Here is a 21,039-nt window from a genome sequence, read left to right as displayed (position 1 = left end):
AGAAACTATTACAAAAGAAAGAAGGAAGAACGACTAATATTGAAAGGGAAAATCAATCTCAACAGGAAGTTGAACTAGGTATGTAAATGTAGATACTATAAATGATATTTAAAATTTAATAATGAATTTTGCAATTTAATTTTTATTTTATGAACTAATTTGAAAAATATTTGGTAATGTAAACAAAGAGAGATTTTCCTCATAACATTGATGATGAGATTCAAAATGTTGAAAGACAAATTGAAGAAGAAAATGAACTAATGATTGATGATGTTCTTTAATATTTTGAAAGAGATTCAAGTGAATAAGAAGTTCAACCACCCATAGATATGTATATATATATGTGTCATGTATTATTGAAATTATACATATTTATTAGTTTCAATTTCATGAATTCTATTTTAAATTTAGTTATTAAATTTACATATTTATACTCATTTACATTAAATTATCATGTGTACAAAAGAAATCAATATTAATGATGAGATGTAATAGACCTAACAAAAATTCCATGTAATAAAAGTTAAAAACAATAACCACATTCGATGAGACACTTATTCCAAGATGAATGTTGGGGAAGACATCCTAGGGGGTGTTCATTTGGTTGTTTATGGCTAAGGAAATTGGCAAAGGTAATGGTTAAGGCTTTGGAAAGGCAAAATGGCATTTTTCACACAAATATCTATGAAAATAATGGAAATTAGGAGAAAAATCAGGTGAAAGGTCATAGGTTTCATGTGAGGAGGAAATCAAATAATGGAAAATAAATAAAATAGAGGCGTCATTCATAAAAAGGCTTTTGAGGATCGATTGGTAACCTTTTGTCAGTTTAGCCTCTCTCATTATTCTCTCTCACTCACTCACTCTTGGCACACATAGTTTCCTGGAACACTTTGGCATTGGAACAGGAAAGGAAAAGAAGGCAAGAGGAAGTAAATATTAATCAGCAAAAGGCAGGATCAAGCAGCTACAACAGGCTTCATTGTAGGTATCGACTTGCATGCGTATCTTCCTTGCTAGATCTGGCATGCATGGGATTGCATGTGGTTATTTTCTATCATGGCATGGGTTTTTCCAGGTTTGACAGTTTTCTTCAGCCTAGCCTTGCCATTTCCTAATAGCTTTGATGAGATGGGTTCTCACATTCAGTTAATGTGGGATGGTTGGATTGGATTCAAAATTGGGTGGGGAAGATCTCTGAATTGACAAAAACATGGCTTATTGTCCCTGAACCGAACACTAAATCACAAAAGCCACTGGCATAGTAACCATTGAATCGGATTATGGGTTAAGGTAAATCCAGATTATGTGCCTCAGTGGACCTAGGAATCCTTGTCAGTGATAGTGGGATATACTGTAAATCCAATAGGCGAATTTCTCTCTGTTGGGCCTAGTAGTCCCGGCATGGGATGTAGATTAAAGCCTGGAGAGTGTGTCTTGGTGTAGGGTCTAGTGATCCCTAGATCAAACTATGGATTGCGGTTAATCCTCAGAGACTACGAGTGACTCGAATTCCTCACAGTGTAGGAAGAGAACTCTGGTGGAATCCATGCTTATTTGGGTGATTTTGGTGTTTCTATAAGTCCCACATTAATGCTTGGAATATGACACGAAGGTGATTGGCTAAAGAGAGACTTGGCTTAACAAATCTATGGTTGGGTGGAACTTGGTAGTCCCATCTCCGGTTGGTTTATTGCATTCATTAATGAGAAAATGATTCCTTTGATTTTCATGTGTAAATGCATTGATGTATATGTGGATTTTATGGTTGAAATGTTTATGATATTTATGTCCCTATTATGTTGGTTATATGTATGTTTTATGATAACATCCATGTATGGCTCTTAGTATGGTTTTACTTGTAAATGAATTGATAATGTATCTATGCCCAAATAAATGATAATGTAGCAAATGAAATGAGGGAACAATTTTTCATAGACATTCTCATATAAGTATGAGATATCTACACTTAATTTTGTTGTTTACACCTATAGGTTACATGTTGATGATATGTTTTACGAAATTCATGTCATGGCTAGTAGGGGTCTGGTTAAGGTCTTGTTCAACTTATTGCTCTTGCATCATTGTTTCCCTGTACTTTTACTGATTTTAAGTTATCACTCCATATTGGGTAGTGACCTATGCTCTAAGCTTGAAAAAGTGGCTTAAATCTCAAGGTCGCTAGCATAGAACTAGCCATTTTGGTCTCTAGTTACTTGCAGGCAAGCCTGTGAGAGTGAAATTGGGTTTCTGGTCAATCCCTTGCCTATAGCATGAGAGCGACTGAGGACTAAGATGTCTAGAATATAATTGAGGCCCAGGGACAAGCTGGTTGAGTGGCTAACATGTATCATGAGGATTTTAAAGCTGATTTTGGATGCCTATGTGTGATGTTTCGGTTGATACCAATTCCTCAAGGTCACATAGGAGGTCAAATCCAATCATAGTGGCCTTTCATCTCATGTTTACCCCATTTGGCTAGTTACTTGGGTAGATGTGGGAGGAGGGTGCTACAAATTAGTATCAGAGCATGGTTCAACCCTTAGAATGGATGGGAGGTGTGCGTTGGTCATGCATGCATGCCAGTTTCATGTGTGTCTCTTACACTTTCATTTCATGTGCTTGTTGCATTTTCTTGATGATTGATTATGGTAGTAGTAATGTTGCCATGGAGAATTCGATGTTGATTTTGTGGAATGCATTTGTCATGAGTATGTGACTGGTTGCATATGGTTATATTTCTCTTACATGTTGATTTTAAGTCGCATACTTACATCCTTGTATGTTAGGATACACTCATGTTTGTTTTGATTTCATGTATCATTCTTGTAGTTTTATTACAAGAATTGATCACTTATGTTCGACTACATGGATTTATGTGTATGTGTAGTTGGTTAGGAATTACTTATGCATATTATTTGTTGCATGTGCCAATGTCTAAAATGGAGTGATGGTTGTTTCATGCATGAGGTTATTGCATGCATTGTTTATATGGCCTTGCATTGATGATTGGACCCTAGCTAGAATGATGTTTATGTGTTGATGCACTTACTTGTTATATGTTTATGTGTTATTATGTCTATGTTCTACATGTATCACGCTGATTTGGTGGTCTTGCAGACAAGTTATCCTCCTCGAGCTATACTAAGGCACATTTATTTATTGTGATTTGGTTTATCAGACATATTATTCATTGTAAGAAAGAGATCAAATGGCTAGCAATATGGTTGAATACAAAGACCCTCCCTATGAATCTGAAGAGAAATATGACATTGGGAACTCTTTCGATTTGGTAGCTACATTGAGAAGTTTGAAGGAAGAGATAAGGAGTTGTAAGGAAGATAAAGACTAGATCATACAGGCACAAGAGAAAAAAGTAGAGGTTAATGATATACTTCTTCAGAGTTTGTTAGACTTGTAGTGATAAGGGCCACTTCGAATTAGTCGTGGACTTGGGGATGGAACTAATGGGGCATATGGTAGTAGGTCTCTTGGTAGACACAAGTAAGATAGATCCAATATGGTGAGAGATGGAAAGTTGATGGAAACTCTGGATAGGAGGGGTGATGAGTACATGTACTATTCTCATTCTAGTTCTGATAGACATCATGATCATCATTGATATCATCCTTACGGTAAGAATGGTAGGGGACTTGGTAGGTCCAACCACCTAATATAGGGTCGAGAAACAAATTCCCGAGGCACTGCGCCGAACCCTGTGCATGGGGGTTACTTCCCCCCTATGACCCCCCTAGCAGCGCCCACCTTATGAACCTTCCCGCGTGTGGGTAGTTGTGGAAAGAATATAACACAAACCAGCATTCTCCCACTTGTTGTTTTCTTTCCACAGGGGGCCACATGAGAGCTTAGTCATTGATCCAGCCCTACAATGCCCATTATTTCTCTACACGAAGAGAACTTCTCAGTGATGAATTTTTTTTTCAATGCATCTGCAATATTCTTCAAAGTGTCCACCTTTACCAGCAACACCTTTTTGTCCTCAAACATATCTCTCACAAAGTGATATTTAACATAAATGTGCCTTGCCTTTGAATTATAAGCAGGGTTCTTTGCCAAGAAAATTGTACTTTGGTTGTCACAATCTATCCTTATAGCTCTCTGTATTAACCCCATACTTGAAGACAATATCTAAAAAAAACTTATTCCTTGCTTGCATGAGTGGCTGCCATGTATTTTGCCTCTATAGTTGAAAGTGCCGCTACAGACTGTCTCTTACTCATCCAACTAACTTCACCTCCAAATAGGTTAAACACATACCCACTTGTAGATTTTGTCTGATGCAGATCTCCAACCCAATTTGCATCAATAAATCCATGGATGCCCAAAATTTTTTCCAATCCTGGTCTTCCTTGATAGCACAAACCATAATCACTAATGCCCTGTAAATACCTGAAAACCTGCTTCACTTTTTCCCAATGTTCCTTCCCTAGTTTTGACATAAACCTGCTCAATACTCCAATATGTCAAATGTCTAGTCTAGTATAGATGATTGCATACATAAGGCTACCCATTGCACTTGTATATGGAAGATGGGGAATGTCCTCTTCCTCTTCTTGTGTCTTGGGACACTGTTTAGAAGATAACTTTACAGCTACATGAATAGGAACCTTCACCAGTTTACTATCCTGCATATTAAACCTCTACAATATTGTCTCAACATACTTCCTCTCATTTAACCACAACTTCCTCTTTTCCTGATATCGTTTAATTTCCATGCCCAGAATATAGTTTGCAACACCAAGATCTTTCATGTTGAAATTGGAGGAAAATTGGGTCTTCAAATCTTGGATAATTTCTTTTTCATTTCCAACCAGCAACATATCATCCACATACAAGACCAGATAAATTAAACAGTCACCAATTAATTTAGAATACACACAGTGATCTACTTTTCTCTTGGTGAAGCCAAGTCCCCCTATAAATGTATCGAATTTTAGATACCATGTACTTGGTGAATGTTTTAACCCATACAAATACCTTTTAACTTGTATACCAATTATTTCTTACCCTTTACCACAAAGCCTTCAGGTTGCTTCATGTGGATATCTTCTTCGAGATCCCCATGAAGAAATGTTGTATTCACATCCATCTTTTCTACCTTAAAATCAAAAGCAACAACAACAGATAAATGTAATCTAATAGAAGCTATCTTGGCAACAGGAGAAAAATTATCACCAAAATAAATTCCCGACACCTGGGAATAACCTTTTGCTACCAACCTAGATTTTTATTTCTTCACCTTTCCTTCTGCTTCCATATTCTTCTTAAACACACATTTGCTGCCAATGGGTTTCCTTCCAGCCGGAAACTCCACCAGATCCCAAGCCTCATTGTTTTACAAAGATTTCATTTCATCAACCATGGCCTCTTTCCATAGTTTTCCATCCTCAAAATCTACTTCTTCCCTCACAGTTTTGGGTTCATCATAAGTAATATATATAAAAGAAATTGAACAGAAAGTAGACGAACTATACCTTTCTAGCTGCCTTCTTTCTCAAACTGATATTCTCACAGCCCGAGTTTGCATCTCTTCATCTTCTGATTCCTCTTCTGCTGTAGAGTCAGATTCTTCCTCCTTTAACTCAAACTTTATATTCTCAGGTTCCTTTAGTAGGACTTTATGTTTAATAACATATTTCACCTCTCTAAACACCACATCTCAATTGTACACAACCTTCCTTGTTTATGTGTTCCAAAGATTATAACCATTTAAACCATTCTTATACCCAATTTAGATGCACTTTTCAGATTTACTATCCAACCTTGTTCTTTTCTCCTTTGGGACATGTACATATGCATCACATCCAAAAACCCTCAGATGTGAAAGAGAAGGTTTCTTACCATTCCATACTTCTTGTGGAGTATTATCCTCCAACGTTGTTGAAGGTGATCTGCTGACTAGGTAACATGCAATCTCCACTGCCTCTACCTAGAATTCTTGTCCTTGTAGAAATTCCCACCTGTAGATCACCTGATAATGCAATACACTAAAGAAAAATACTTGATCTACTTATAAAAAAATTATGCAGAAGCTTAATTGAATATGAGAAAGACTAATTGAACACATATAACTGATAAGAAGAAATCAATCACACTTAACACAGAAGAAATAACCAGGGGAAAGCATCAACCTAAAAGCCCAACTCTGTATTGCCATACAAGTGGAAATCTTGTCCAAGTTACAAAAAGAATCAACTCAAAAGATTTCCTGCTCTCTCTGTAATCAAACAATGAAGCTCATAGACTTAATAGACAAGTATATATCCTCCTCAAGTCCTCCAAGCCCCTATTTCCTTGTGAAATTTTTCTTGGGGTCCAGTGAAGCCACATGTGAGAATTGGCCTCATCGCACTCACTAAACAAGAAGAAGTAACAACGCAATTCTCTTGGATATAAATCCTTCTGCATGCAAGGAATATTCACCAAGGAATATCCTAGCAACTGATAGTACATTGTCCCTCCATCTGATCTCAACTGGGTCTCTGTTTGGACTGACATGCATGAGTTATGTATGAGAGAATATTCAGTTTTCTGAAGAGCAACATTTATATGCAAGCATGCATTAACTAACTGAACTCACATTAATTTAAACAAACTGTTTAAATCAATCTAACTGGACTTGACTCAATTAACTGAGTCAACTAATTAAAACTCAATTTAGAACTCATCCTTATCTCTTTAACTGATGGATAAAATCCTCAATTAATGGAGAAACTATTGCATGTCTCCACATAGACTTCAAGTTTGATTTTCCTTAACTAATTAACTCAAGATCAACTAATTAATTGATTTACAAACTGATGTTAATATCAAATTCGAATTTTACTTCCTATTTTAGTTTAGGGACTGACTAAAATAGGAAGGTATCCCGAAATGCTATTTATAGAAAAGCTATTTTTAGCACATTCACTTTTCATCCATTTTTGCTAAGTTCAACACTGGCTGAACTACGATTTATAGCAGTTCTATTTTTAGCATTTTCTATTTTTATCATTTCTTGTTGCTATCTTCAACACTCCATCTCAACAAGAAAGGGATTATCAGTAACCCCAATCATGTCTCTGTGGAACTCGAACTTGCATTTTGACAATGACTTTGTCAAAATATCTGCATCCTATTCCTCGGTCAAAACATACAACAACAACATGATCCTCTTGACCACATAGTCTCAAAGATGGTGATACTGGATACCAATGTGCTTGGACCTGTCATGAAAAATTGGACTCTCAAAGAGTTTTATGGAACTCTGATTATCACAGTAGATCACTGTAGGATCCATCCTCTGACCAAACAATCCCACTAGAATCTTTCGCATCCAAATGGCCTCACATGTAGCCTGACTAGTAGCCATGTATTCAGCCTCTGTTGAGCTAAGTGCAGCTGATCTCTATTTCCTGTTGTACCAAAAACTGCAGCTGAAGCAAGGTTGAAGATTCCTCCAGAAGTGCTCTTCCTGTCTGATGGACTCCCTGCCCAATCCGCATCTATGAAGACCTGAAGCTTCACTCCCTCTGTCCCTCTGTACCACAATCGAAATTGAGATGCGCCTCTGAGGTATCTCAGCACATGCTTCACTATCTTCCAAAACACCTTGGTAGGCCGAACCATAGCTTGACTCAGTTGGTTCACCGCAAAGCATAAGTCGAGTCATGTGTTCACCAAATACATAAGTGAACCCACCAGCTGTTGATAAACAGTAGCAGCTATTACCTCACCTGAAGTAGCATCCTACTTCCTCCAGTTCCCAGCTAGAGTCTGCATGGGCTTGCACTTCTCCATGTGAAAGTGCCTGAGTATCTCATTGGCATACTTGCCTTGAGACACAAATACTTCACTATCTTTTTGCCACGCCTCCATGTCTAGAAAGTAGTGCATAAGGCCCATGTGCTTAATCTCGAACTCTCTTGTAAGGTCCTCCTTGCAAGACTGTATCAGCTAATCATCACTTGTCAAAATCATATCATCGACATAAAGTACAATGATCAATGGCTTACCTTCTACCATGATGTGGTAAAGGTTCACATCTGCTTCACTCTTGGTGAAGCCCAACCTGGTGAAATAACTGTCGATCCTGGTGTACCAAGCACGGGGTGCTTGCTTCAGCCCATACAGAGGCCTCTTGAGTCCGCACACATGCGACTCACTATCGAAGGTTTCGAAACCTTCTGGCTGCTCAATGTACACCTCCTCCTCAATCATCCCATTGAGGAATGATGTCTTCACATCCATTTGGTGGATCTTCCACCCCACCTGAGTTGATAGTGCTAATATCAATCTAATCGATGAGTACCTTGCTACAGGAGAAAAAGTCTCATCGTAGTCGATCCCCTCGACCTATGAGAAACCTTAGGCAATAAACCTTGCCTTGTGTTTCTAAACACTGCCATCAGCTACCTTCTTTACCTTGTAAAGCCATCTAGAACTCACTACTAACTTGTCCTGAGGTCTTAGGACAACACCCCAAAGACAGTTCCACATGATGGAGTCATACTCCTCCACCATTGCATCAACCCACACTGGTTGTTGCACTGCCTCCTTGAATGAAGAAGGCTTAGAATCTACACACTCCCCAACCAGGGCCATGTAACTAGCATACCGCTCTGGCGACTTCCTCTGTTTGCGCTGAGAAGATGGTTGTCCCACATCAACCTGTCAGCTTCCCTTAATTATATTGTGCGGGCTTCTGTTATGCAAGTATACTGTTGTACTGCATGCCTCAGCCCACAAACGCAGTGGTAGGCTTCAGTTATGCAACTTAGCTCAAGCTGCTCCCACAATCAATTTGTTCTTCCTTTCGGACACCCCATTCTATTGTGGGTTATGGGGTAACATCAATTCTCATTTAATTCCTTCTACAGCACAGAAATCCTTAAACTGTTGGGAGACATACTCTCCACCATTGTCGCTACGCAAGGACTTTATTTTCTTTCCTAATTCTTTCTCTGCCAAGGCTTTAAACTTACAAAACCTTAAGAAGGTTTGATCCTTCTTTTGCATAAAGTAGGTCCAGCATCTACGAGAAAAATCATCAATAAAAATAACATAGTACCTTTGTTTAGCAATGGAGGCTGTAGAGAAAGGTCCAAAAACATCTGAGTGAACTCACTCCAGGATTGCTCCAGCTCTATTGTCTCGATCTAGAAAGGAAGATTTCACATACTTGTCCAAGGTATAACCTTTGCATATGCTCGTCTGCTCAAGTTTTCCCTTGGGTAATCCGGTAGAAATCTGCTGCATGATCTTCATGGTTTCATGGTTCAAGTGGCCCAATATTCTATGCCATAGCTCCCCAACATCTTGGATCTACGCCATCTCTTCTTTGGAACTCAAAGCAGCACAATCATCTACCTCCAGCTTGTAGAGATTCTTGACTCGAATCACTATTCTCTTTGTCTGTCCAGTGCCGATATGCCTCAGGAATACCTTTCCTTTGCTAAATACTACATCATAGCCTTTATCTTCTACCACAACAATGGACACAAGATTCTTATTCAGACTTGGTACATCCTTTACATTAGTCAGGGTGAGGGGAGCTCCATGCTCCCTCTAAAACACAACTATACCTTCACCTGAGACACAGTACTTTTCATCATCACCCATCTTGATCCGCATCTGGAGATCCTTCTCCTCCAGCGTACTGAAGAGATTCTTGTCACTTGACATGTGGAAAGAGGCTCCACTATCTAGGTACCAAACACATCCCACCATGGATGAAACCATGCATGCGATAAGAGAGAAATCTAGCTCAAACTGTGAGGCTAGTGCATCACCATCAGATCCCTTTGAGGAACCCTTCTTAGATTTCTTTTGTGGACAATTTGTAGCACAATGGCCCACTTCATGACAATGAAAGCGTCACACTTTCAATTTGTCTAACTTCTTCCCACCATGGGAAGAACTGGATTTGGATTGGGATGCCTTCCCTTTCCCTTTCCTTGCCTTACTCGCTAAGGCTAGATTTTCCTCATCATCTTGTTTCGATGACGATCCATCTTTGGTGCTTCTTCTTATCTCCTCATGCATCATATCCGACCAAAGTCGTTCCCAATCTAGCAGTTTCTCTCTTCCATTAACCGAGTCTTGGTAGCTATGCTAACTCTTAGGAAGACCGAGGAGTGCAAGACTCACCATGTCATCATCTACTGTCATGATCCCTACACTTCCAAGCTCATCCTTGCAAGTGGTAAGCTTGTTCAGATATGTAGAGATCATGTCACCCTTTTCACACTTAATCTTATGAAGCTTGTCTTTCAGTGCCAACTTCCTCTGTTCACTGCTATTCTGATATAAATATTTCAATATTTTTCACATTGAAAATAGTGTCTTCTTCCCATGGAGACTCGAGACTATGTGGTCTCAAACTCCCTCTAGAAGGATTTTCCTTGCTCTAGCCACACACTTTTTCCATTCCGCTAATTGAGTAGCATCAGTGGGCTTGGGGACTTCTTGATCAATGAAGTCCTTTAGACCATTATATTCTAATACTACTTCCATGCGATCCTTCCAAGCTATATAATTTGAGCTGCCATCAAGGGCATACTTGAGTCTTAAACCACTGAACCCCATAGGTGAAATAGAGATGTGATAAGAACTTGATTTCTATATTCAAGAATCACAAACTTCGAACTTCTCCCTTCTTGTATACTATTCTTCCTTGATCTCCTTTTCTTTGATACCATGTAGAAATTCCCACCTGTAGATCACCTGATAATGCAATATACTAAAGCAAAATACTTGATCTACTTCTACAAACAATTATGTGGAAGCTTAATCGAATATGAGAAAGATCAATTAAACACATATAACTAATAAGAAGAAATCAATCACACATAACATAGAAGAAATAACCAGGGGAAAGCATCAACCTAAAACCCCAACTCTGTATTATCATACAAGTGGAAATCTTGTACAAGTTACAAAAAGAATCAACTCAAAAGCTTTCCTACTCTCTCTATAATCAAACAATGAAGCTTATAGACTCAATAGACAAGTATATATCCTCCTCAAGTCCTCCAAGCCCCTATTTATTTGCGCAATTTTTCTTGGGGTCTAGTGAAGCCACATGTGTGAATTAGCCTCATCACACTCACTGAAAAAGAAGAAATAGCAACACAATTCTCTTGGATAGAAATCCTTCTGCATGGAAGGAATATTCACCAAGGAATATCCTAGCAACTCATAGTACATTGTCCCTCCATCTGATCTCAACTAGGTCTCTGCCTGAATTCACATACATGAGTTATGTATGAGAGAATATTTAGTTATCTGAAGAGAAGTAGTTATATGCAAGCATGCATTAACTAACTGAACTCACCTTAATTTAAACAAACTGTTTAAATCAATCAAACTGGACTTGACTCAGCTAACTGAGTCAACTAATTAAAACTCAATTTAGAACTCATCTTATCTCTTTAACTGATGGATAAAATCCTTAATTAATAGAGAAATTGTTGCATGTCCCCACATAGACTTGAAGTTTGATTTTCCTTAACTAATTAACTCAAGATGAATTAATTAATTAATTTACAAACTGTTGTTAATATCAAATTCAAATTTTACTTCCTATTATAGTTTAGTGACTGACTAAAATAAGAAGGTATCCCGAAATGATATTTGTAGAAAAGCTATTTTTAGAAATTTTACTTTTCATCCATAGTTGCTAAGTTCAACACTGGCTAAACTGCTATTTATAGTAGTTCTATTTATACCAGTGCTATTTTTAGAATTTTCTATTTTTAGCATTTCTTGTTGCTATCTTCAACAATCCTAACCCCACACCACTGAGCATGCTTCTTGCCTTTTCCATCAACATCTTGTTCATTCTTTTTGGAACTCCATTTTTCTAAGGTGTGTATGGAGTAGTCTTATGTTGTGCTATACCACACTTCTTACATAATTCTTCAAATTCCTTCTTGCAAAACTCTCCACCATTATCTATCCTCAACACCTTTGTCTTATTCTCTGTCTGGTTTTCCACCAGAGTCTTAACTTCTTTGAAACTGTTCAAGGGTTTAAATTTCTTCATGAAGAAATATATCCATGTATTCCTTCAGAAGTCATCTATAGATGATACATAGTAGATAGACTTACCCAATGATGGAACTGACACAGGTCCAGACACATCACTATGCACAAGCTCTAATATATGTTTCACCCTCTTAGCACCAGAGGGGAAACTCACCCAATTTTGCTTCCCGTATACACAATTTTCACAGAAATAAAAATGCAAAGAGAAATTAGACATACATTCTATCATACCATTACCATGAAGTATTCGAAGGCCATTCTCTCCAATATTTCCAAGCCTTTGATGCCATAGCATATTATTTTCTCTAGACACCACTAGATTTTCTGCTCCACTTTTAGGAACCACAAAAATATTGCACCCATCAATAAAAATGCTACCTTCAAGCTTGTACAAAGTTCCAACCTGAACTCCCTGCATCAATACCAGTGCTTCCGAAACCATCTTGCAGGTATCTTTCTCGAACAATGTTTTTACACCTGCATCATCCAACTTTCTTACTGAAATCAGATTTTTGGCCTATGCAGGAATATGCATAACACCCATAAGTGTTCCAATCATTCCACCTTGCAACTTCAACTTGACTTTTTTGAGACCAAAAATTCTAGCCTTCCTATCATCTGCTAAGGAGACATCACCGCCATCATATTTCTCATACTCATAGAACTACTCCCTATGGGGAGTGAAGTGAAAGGATGCACCTGAGTCACTCAACCATGCTTCATGATCTACATGTGTACTCGAAGAAGAAGACAAGTACACATCCCCGCCTTCATCTGAGGTGGTTTTCACCTCTACAGAAGTAGCATCATCATATCCCTTTCCTTTCTTAAGAGATTTAGATTTACAGACCCTTTTGAAGTGCCCTTCCTTTCCACATTTCGAGTACACCTTTACAAGTTTTCCTAGAGATTTAGATCTCCTACTTGAGGACTTATTTTTGTTTCTATTCTAGGACTGTCCTTGTACAGACAAGGCATCACCATTCTAGCACTCCATATTTTTTCATCTCATCTCCTCCGACAACAAGGATGAGACTATTTCATCAAACTACAAGGCAGTTTCATTATTACCTATTGCAACAACCAAACTATCTCATGAATCTGGTAGAGAACACAACAAATTGATACACCTATCTTCATCTGAAATATTAATATCAATAGATAATAACTAGTTTACCATAGTATTAAATGCGTTCAAATGCTCTATCACCAAGTCTCCATGTTTCATCCTCAAGTTATACAATTTTTTCTGTAGGAATAGTTTATTCACCAGAGACATAGATTGGCACAAAGTCCCTAACTTGTCCCCAAAATCCTTAACCAAAACTTCCAATGATACATTGAGAAATACTTAATCTGAGACACACAATCGTATTGTGCTCTTTCCCTTCTGATCCAACTTCACCTAGTCTTCAGCTGACATTGTTGTTGGTTTAGTACCCAGATCTACCATGATCCATTGATCTTTATCCACAACAGATCCTCCATATTGAGTTTCCACAATTCAAAACTACGACCATTAAATTTATTGATCTCTATCTTTCCACTGCTTGCCTTCTTCTTTCACCACAAGAATTAATCCTGCAGATCTCCCACTGAATAGGGTCTACCACAAGCCCAACCAAAACCCCTCAGTAGCGAAGGTGTCCCCTTCAAGCCAAAACAACTCTGATACCAACTGTATGTTTTAACCCTGTACAAAAATTACCTTCATATGAATTCTAAAAACAGAAGATAAATAATGGTGAGAGCATAAAACATAAAACAAATATACACAAATATTTTCCCCTGGATCCCAAAACTGCGACTATTAGATTGATTTTTCATTATGTTCCCTTGAATGTTACAATACATATATATACATGCCAAAGCATCCATAAAATCCAATCCATTAACCCTAGACTATAACATAATCATAGTTCCCTTGACCAGATCTACAAAATGCCCTGGATAGAAAACCATCATGCCCAAAACCATGTGTGAAATCCATGAACAAAACCATAGGTACGCCCACCAATCTAATATAGGTTCCAAAATCATTTTCCTAGGGCACTACCCTGGACCTCGTGCAGGGGAGCTATCACCCCCTTACTTAACCCCCAACAGGGGGGCAGCCGACTCCCCTATGACCGCTCGGCAGCGCCCGACGTAACGTACAGGCGGGGCTTCCGCCCACCCTGTGACCCCCTCGGGTGTGGGGTAGTCATGGAAATAATATAACACAACCCAATAGCTATGAGATTCTATAGGAAAAACTTATAGGATATGATCCTGTAGGCAGGTCAACAAGATGTTAGGTATATGGAGATTATGCATAGGTTTCAGTAGGGTACTGGTACATGTCCAAGTATAGGTGCACACATAGGTAGTGGTACATGTATAGGTGGCATTACACGTATAGGTATAGGTTACGGTCCCTAGGGTATGGATTATTGTCTTATAGAAGATGGATTGGTTAGGTTCCGAGACAAGATATATGTACCGGATAATAGTGAGCACAAGAAGGTGATATTGATGGAGTTTCATGCAAAACCTTATTCAGGTCACCCAAGTTATCAGAAGCCACTGACAGTGGTGAAGAGATTTTATTATTTGTCAAATTTGAAGAGGATTGTAACAGAGTTTGTGGCGAGTTGTTTCTACTATCAATGAGTGAAAGAAAAGTGTAAACATCCAGGTGGAATGCTACAACCGATTTCTATTCCAAAATGGAAATGGGAGTTTATTTCCATGGATTTCATCACAAGGTTGCCTAAGACATTGAAGCGGCATGATTCCATCATGGTCATTTTGGACAAGTTAACAAAGGTTGCACACTTCATTCCAGTGAAGTCTACATTCTCATCTAGCGCTGTGGAACAAGTATTCATCAGATATGTGGTTAGATTGCATGGTGTTCTAAAGAAGAATTTATCAAATAGGGATGCAAATTTCACTTCCAAGTTTTGGAAGGTGTTATTTGCAAGTTTGGGCATAGAGTTGGCCTTCAACACAACTTATCATCTATAGACAGATGGACAGATAGAGAGGGTCAACAATATATTGGAGGACATGTTGAGGATGTATGTGATGCATCAACAATGGAAGTGGGAAGAGTATCTCCCTTTGGTAGAGTTCACATACAAAAATGGTTATTAAATGTCAATGAGGATGAGTCCTTTTGAGGCATTGCATGGGTATAGTTGTAACACTCCTATCAATTGGAGTGATCTAGTTAGCAGGATATTGATAAGACCAAATATGTTAGCAGACATGGAACAAGAAATGCCAGTGACCAAAAAGAATATAAAGGCAACACAAGATAGGAAAAATAGTTCTTCAGATAGGAACAAGTTGTTCAAGGAGTTACAGGTTTGGGAACAAGTGTACTTGTGCATTAAACAAAAGAATATCTCCTTACAGATTGGATGATGTGCCAAGATGACACCACGGTTTTCTAGACCTTCAATATCATTGAGAGGATTGGGCTAGTAGCCTATCAACTTTCACTGCCTCCGATAGTGAGAGTCCATGATTTTTTCCATGTATATTTGATTAAGAAGTATGTTAAGGATCTTGATCATGTGATTGACTGGTTTGTATTTCATGTGGAACCTGATGGAGAATTTCAGCCGGAGCCTCAGTGTATATTGATGAAAAATGTTCTCATGCTCCGGAACCGAGAAATCAAGCAAGTCAATTCTCCAGTTTCTCTAAATATTGAGGTCTCAGTTGTCTTCAAAAATGGCTTCAGGTTGTAGATCTCGTCGCTCTGAATTTGAAACTACTTTTAGTTTCTCGTTTGGTCTCCAGATGAAGAAGAAACCATCTGTCAAAGTTTAGGTGCTGAAGGGGCTTGCTAGCCATGTGGCATTTCTATAGTTTGACACATGGTGATAGTCAAACCAATGAGGTTCAGTTCATCTCTGGTACATATCTCTAGCTAAATGGTCAGAATTATGGATTTTGTTCATATCATGGGTGCTTAGTTACAATAGTGTTTATGTTGAAGTATTGACAAGCTATATATTAAAAACCATATTTCACACTGGTGCAAACATTATAAGGTGGCCGCATATACATACATACATACATACATACATACATACATACATACATACATACATATATATATATATATATATATATATTAATGGTGAAAGGTATATAGTTATAAAACCTAAATTCCAAATGCTAAAAACCTAAGCGCAATGAAAAACCATTGAAATAATGGTTGAGATAAGGTTAAAGACTATGTTATAAATGGGAGAATTATAACCCATGGCACGTTGGATAAAGTGGAGTGAAGTCTTAATATAGCTTGGACTATATAGTTAAATCGATGGCTTATATGGTGGAGATCATATGTTTAAACATTGGAGAGGAATTTTTAATGTATTAAAGGTTCGTTGAAGTTTGTAAAAACATATGGTATGCGTAACCCATGGTGGTGCATTATTAAACTTCCATGGTGGAGCGTTGATATTTGGGCAGTGCTAAATGTCATGCTATATGGAAATGTTTATTAAAGTCCGATGCCAACAAAATGTAGGAGATCTGATCAACTACCATAGGGATTTGCCACCGAACCACCGGAGTGGGTAGAGATCATATGTCATGGTTGTCAACAAAAAATTCCACGTGGTTCCATACAATTTCACGCCACAGCTTTAGTTGCTCTATGCATATTCCACCAACGATATGTATTTTATACATTCGCTATAATATTACACCAAGGTGCAAGAGGGTTTTCAGTCTTGTCATTGTAAAACATATGTATTATGCAAAATGTACCTCAGATAGGAATACATTAATGATATATGGTTATGGATATGTGCCAAGCTAATGTTTTCGCTTGGTGTTGTAATCTAATTGCACCATGTAAAAGTCAGTCCAACTAAAACAAAACCACATTCTATGTTGAGACTGAGAGATTCGACTTTGGAACACACCTAAGGCCTATTAAAAGACTCAACCATTGCACCAGGGAGGAGGGGAGGTGTCAAATGAATTGCAGAACAGAGAGGTGTCTTTTCAGCTTTCATTCATGTAAGCCTATCTTGGCCATCCATGAGCCAAATTGGGAACGGAAACATTTGTTGGTAATCCAAGACATGAGGTTTTCTTTCTACAGTAATCAATGGTTTCTATGTGAAAAGTTCAGTTGGTGAAATCTCTTGTAAAGAAACTCTTTGGATCATTCCTAATAAAAATGGATGCCCTCTTGAAAACAGACTCGGATGACCAAGAGCTTGGCATATGCTAAATCTTACAATCAAGCAAGTGTGGAAACCAAGACATACTAAGAACTAAACAATACTTCTGTAGGTGTTAGAATTTTTTTTCATAAACAAGGTCCATTCACAGAGCTGGAGTTCTACTAGTGTGTCGCCAAGTGTTGTAGCGGCTACAACCACCCTCCAAATTTTTTACTTCGCTTCATTTTGGAGCCTCCTTACCAACCTTCACAGCAGCATGTCTTGCTTCGTCAAGTACACAAGCTCCAACGATTTTCTCGTAGAGAGACAGCCTATCAATCATACCTTGATTCGTTCCCCTCACAGGCTGTTCATCTAGACTTAGTCCAACAGCAGGTTGAGCAACTCCTTCAAGAATTTTTTCAAATATAGAGGACAACCAGCCTTCCCTCCAAAAATTGTGCAATCCTAACTCACAACCACCTAGGCCCCAGAATTGCACAATTTTTCTGAGAAATCTTTACCTAGAAAATTATGCAATCCTTCCCAGTTAGCCTACATAGCCTAGAATTTGTGCAAATCCTGGTAGAAGTCAGCTGCTCCGCCCAGAAATTACGTAAATCTCCTAAGCAGACAACCCAACTCCCAACTAGAAATATGTATTTTCTCCCAGCAGTTGAACAACCTATTGCATATGCACCTAAGTTGACTGGTTCCCTTCGGGACCGAGAAAAAAAATCTTGCATGCATGGGCTGCTTCTCCCAAGGTAACATGCAAAGGCATCCCTTGTTTTAGGGACCTATTTTTGGCAGTTTGGGATTACATGCAAGGATCATTTTAGAAACCTCCCACCAAGTGTTGCTTTCCCTATATTTGTGGCATGCGCATCACAACCTCGATTTCATCAAAACTCATCAACCAGACACTCCATAGATCATTCCTCACATAAACCTTGTAGCTCTGACATCCCACATCGCATCTAGGAGTTGCCGGCACATTCAGCTCACTTGTTTTGGGGTAAGCCTGCTTTCCATGTCTTGTGTTGTATTTCTAGCAATTTTTATGTTTCGCTTCATATGAACGTTGTCTGCTTGATTTCAGTGAGCATTTGGTATCGTTTTGATATATACTAGCTTGTACTAGCACTGTTTTATTTTTCACTAACATCTCACTATTCTTGCATGCATGAATTTTTTTTTCACAAAAGGTTGTGGATTTAGCAACTCGCCTCACTCACATGCATGTTGTTCCATTCTTTGAATCTTTAATTCATCGTTTTCATGCATGATCATTCACTGATGCTTACAATCAGCATCACCATGCATCTGCATTCGCTTTCACTTTCAATTGCCTGTTGACTACTCTAGGTAGCCTTGGCCCAGACTCCGCCTTACCAAGGCAACATTGTGCAATCCTTAGAGGGAAGGCTATGTCTTCCTCTTAGGAAATTTATATTTCTTCCAAGTGAGAGTCCTCCAGTCTTGCATTGCGCAATTCTGAGGGAAAGTGACTACTAGCCTAGAAAATTACGCAATGAAGTCGTTGAGCCTGCAGCCATTGGTAGCTGATATTGCACACTAGGAAATTGCATCAGTCAGCAGCTAGAATGCACTATAGATTGCGTAGTTCCAGTAGTCAATCAACCTTCTAGCAGCCTAGGCTATGCCTTGCATAGTCTTGGCAGTGAGTCTCCTAACCTCCCAGCGAAAATTGTGCAACCTTCATGATCAGTCACCCAGGTATGTTGCAAGTCAATTCTCAAGTTAATTTTGGTTTTTGACTGACAGACTGCTTGCCATGAGTTTTTCCATGTCTCCAATTATCATAGGTGTTCATCTACATCTCAGTAGTACAGGTACAATGGTTTCCAAGAGAGCAGAGATGAAGACACCGTTCAGAGCACACTTGGGGATGTAGTCGATCAAGTGTCTATGAACTTGCCTACCCACGAAGACATCTTAAGTTGTTCATAGACAAGGACATCAAGATATGACAACAACAACATCACAACGAGCAACATCATGAACATCAGCTAAAGGAATCATACTGGATCCAACAAATGCAAGAGGAAGGTTGTTGACAACATAGACATGGAACAAAGTTGCAAGCTTAAGCGGATCCACTAATGATGAAAGAAACTTTGGAGACTTAGGATATCACACGACGACACGACATGAAGATCGGGAAAAGATAGAGAATGGAACAAAGAAGAAGTTGCATGTGTTGAAGTAGCAACTCAAGGAAAAAAGTGAGTTGCACAAAAAAGCGAATGAGTTGTAGTAGGAACAGGAACAACAGGGGGCGCAACATGCATTCACGGATGAAACTATGCCCATACAAGTTATAGATCCATCCCAGTAGCTGGTACGAAGCAGACATGGTGAGCAATGCTTTTGATCACATGCATGTGATCCAACAACATGCATGTCATTGTGTGCACGCATGCAATCCAACCCATTCACCATACTCTCCAAGGCGAAGACAAGAAGCAACTCCAATTAGAGTTGAGGATGTAGTTGACAGTTTATGTGCATGACCACCAGCACACACTAGAATATCAACACAAACACTATGTATTAGTGTGTTGTTGGTTCAGTTGCACCAAGAAGACCATGCGCATGCTAGTAGACGAGTTGGATGAAGGAGCCACACAAATTCACCCGGATGCAACAGAGGCAAGAGTTTGCTTGAGCAAGATGTCACCATGGGGTGCATGCACACCATCACAAACAACCAAGCTTGGCATCAGCTCACCACCTTCACCGTCACAAGAATGTCAAAGAGTTGGTCTCACCACATGAACTGAGTGTCAATGATGTCTTGCATGGCTTACTCAAGCCATTTTGTCTCACATGAGCACATGTGCATTGTAATGTAACATCGTGTCAAGTGGAAGTTCAAGTGTCAATAGTTGGATGTAACAATCATAGAGTAGACGAAGAGTCATGAGGGTAGATGAACTGTCACAAAGGGGAATGTCAAGGGTCACCCGACCCTTTGCTATAAATAGAACCTCATAACTCATTGTAAAGGCTTTTGGTCAGCCAAGCTTCCGATAAGACTATCTTGGAGAGAGCTTGGATAGTATTGTAATGAGACTTGACTTCTCCACTGCACAGAGCTAGTATATCTCCTTGAAGGAGCAGGCGGTTGTGGTTGTAACGTTCCACTATCGGAACTAGTGGTTGGACATGGATGTATTGTATGACTGGAACTTACACTTATTAATATAATAGAGCCAACATGTTTGATGCATAGGATGTATTGTAGTATATTCTATCTGGTTTACTCTAAATGATATATGTATTTGTTTGCTTATGCATGCATGTATGAACTACTCAGTATAAGTATGTATGAATATTTCTGAAATGTGTTGTTGGTTTAATCATCAGTTTGGATTGCTCACTAACTTGTTCTCAAACTTTTGATGCATCTTCGTTCGTGTGTTCCCTTCCAAGTGGTGTACTATTATAGGTTTCTAAGGGGTGCACTCACCTCACCCTCAATGTGTCAGAACCTCTCATGCACCTTCCTTGGCTTGCTGCAGCTGTCACACCCTTGCTACCAACAGAGACATCTTACTTGCCTCTATGTAAAATTATGGTCAAGGCATTACCATACAACCCACTGCTAGGAATCTTACATGAAATGGTCTGAGTTCTAATTGTAACTTCTTACGAAGGAGGTCCCCTTACATGTTGGTGGGTCCAACACTGTCCATACAAAATTAATCTTTAGTGTTTTTATTTTCTTTAGATATATGTTATGTTACTTCCCCCCTTAGTTCCATGACATATTATTTACCTACACAAT

The sequence above is a fragment of the Pinus tabuliformis genome, chromosome 1_1, assembly GCF_031772625.1.
Source record: "Pinus tabuliformis cultivar Carrire ecotype Pingquan chromosome 1_1, CPIR1, whole genome shotgun sequence".
Lineage (NCBI taxonomy): Eukaryota > Viridiplantae > Streptophyta > Pinopsida > Pinales > Pinaceae > Pinus > Pinus tabuliformis.
Note: the sequence above shows the minus strand (reverse complement) of the source record.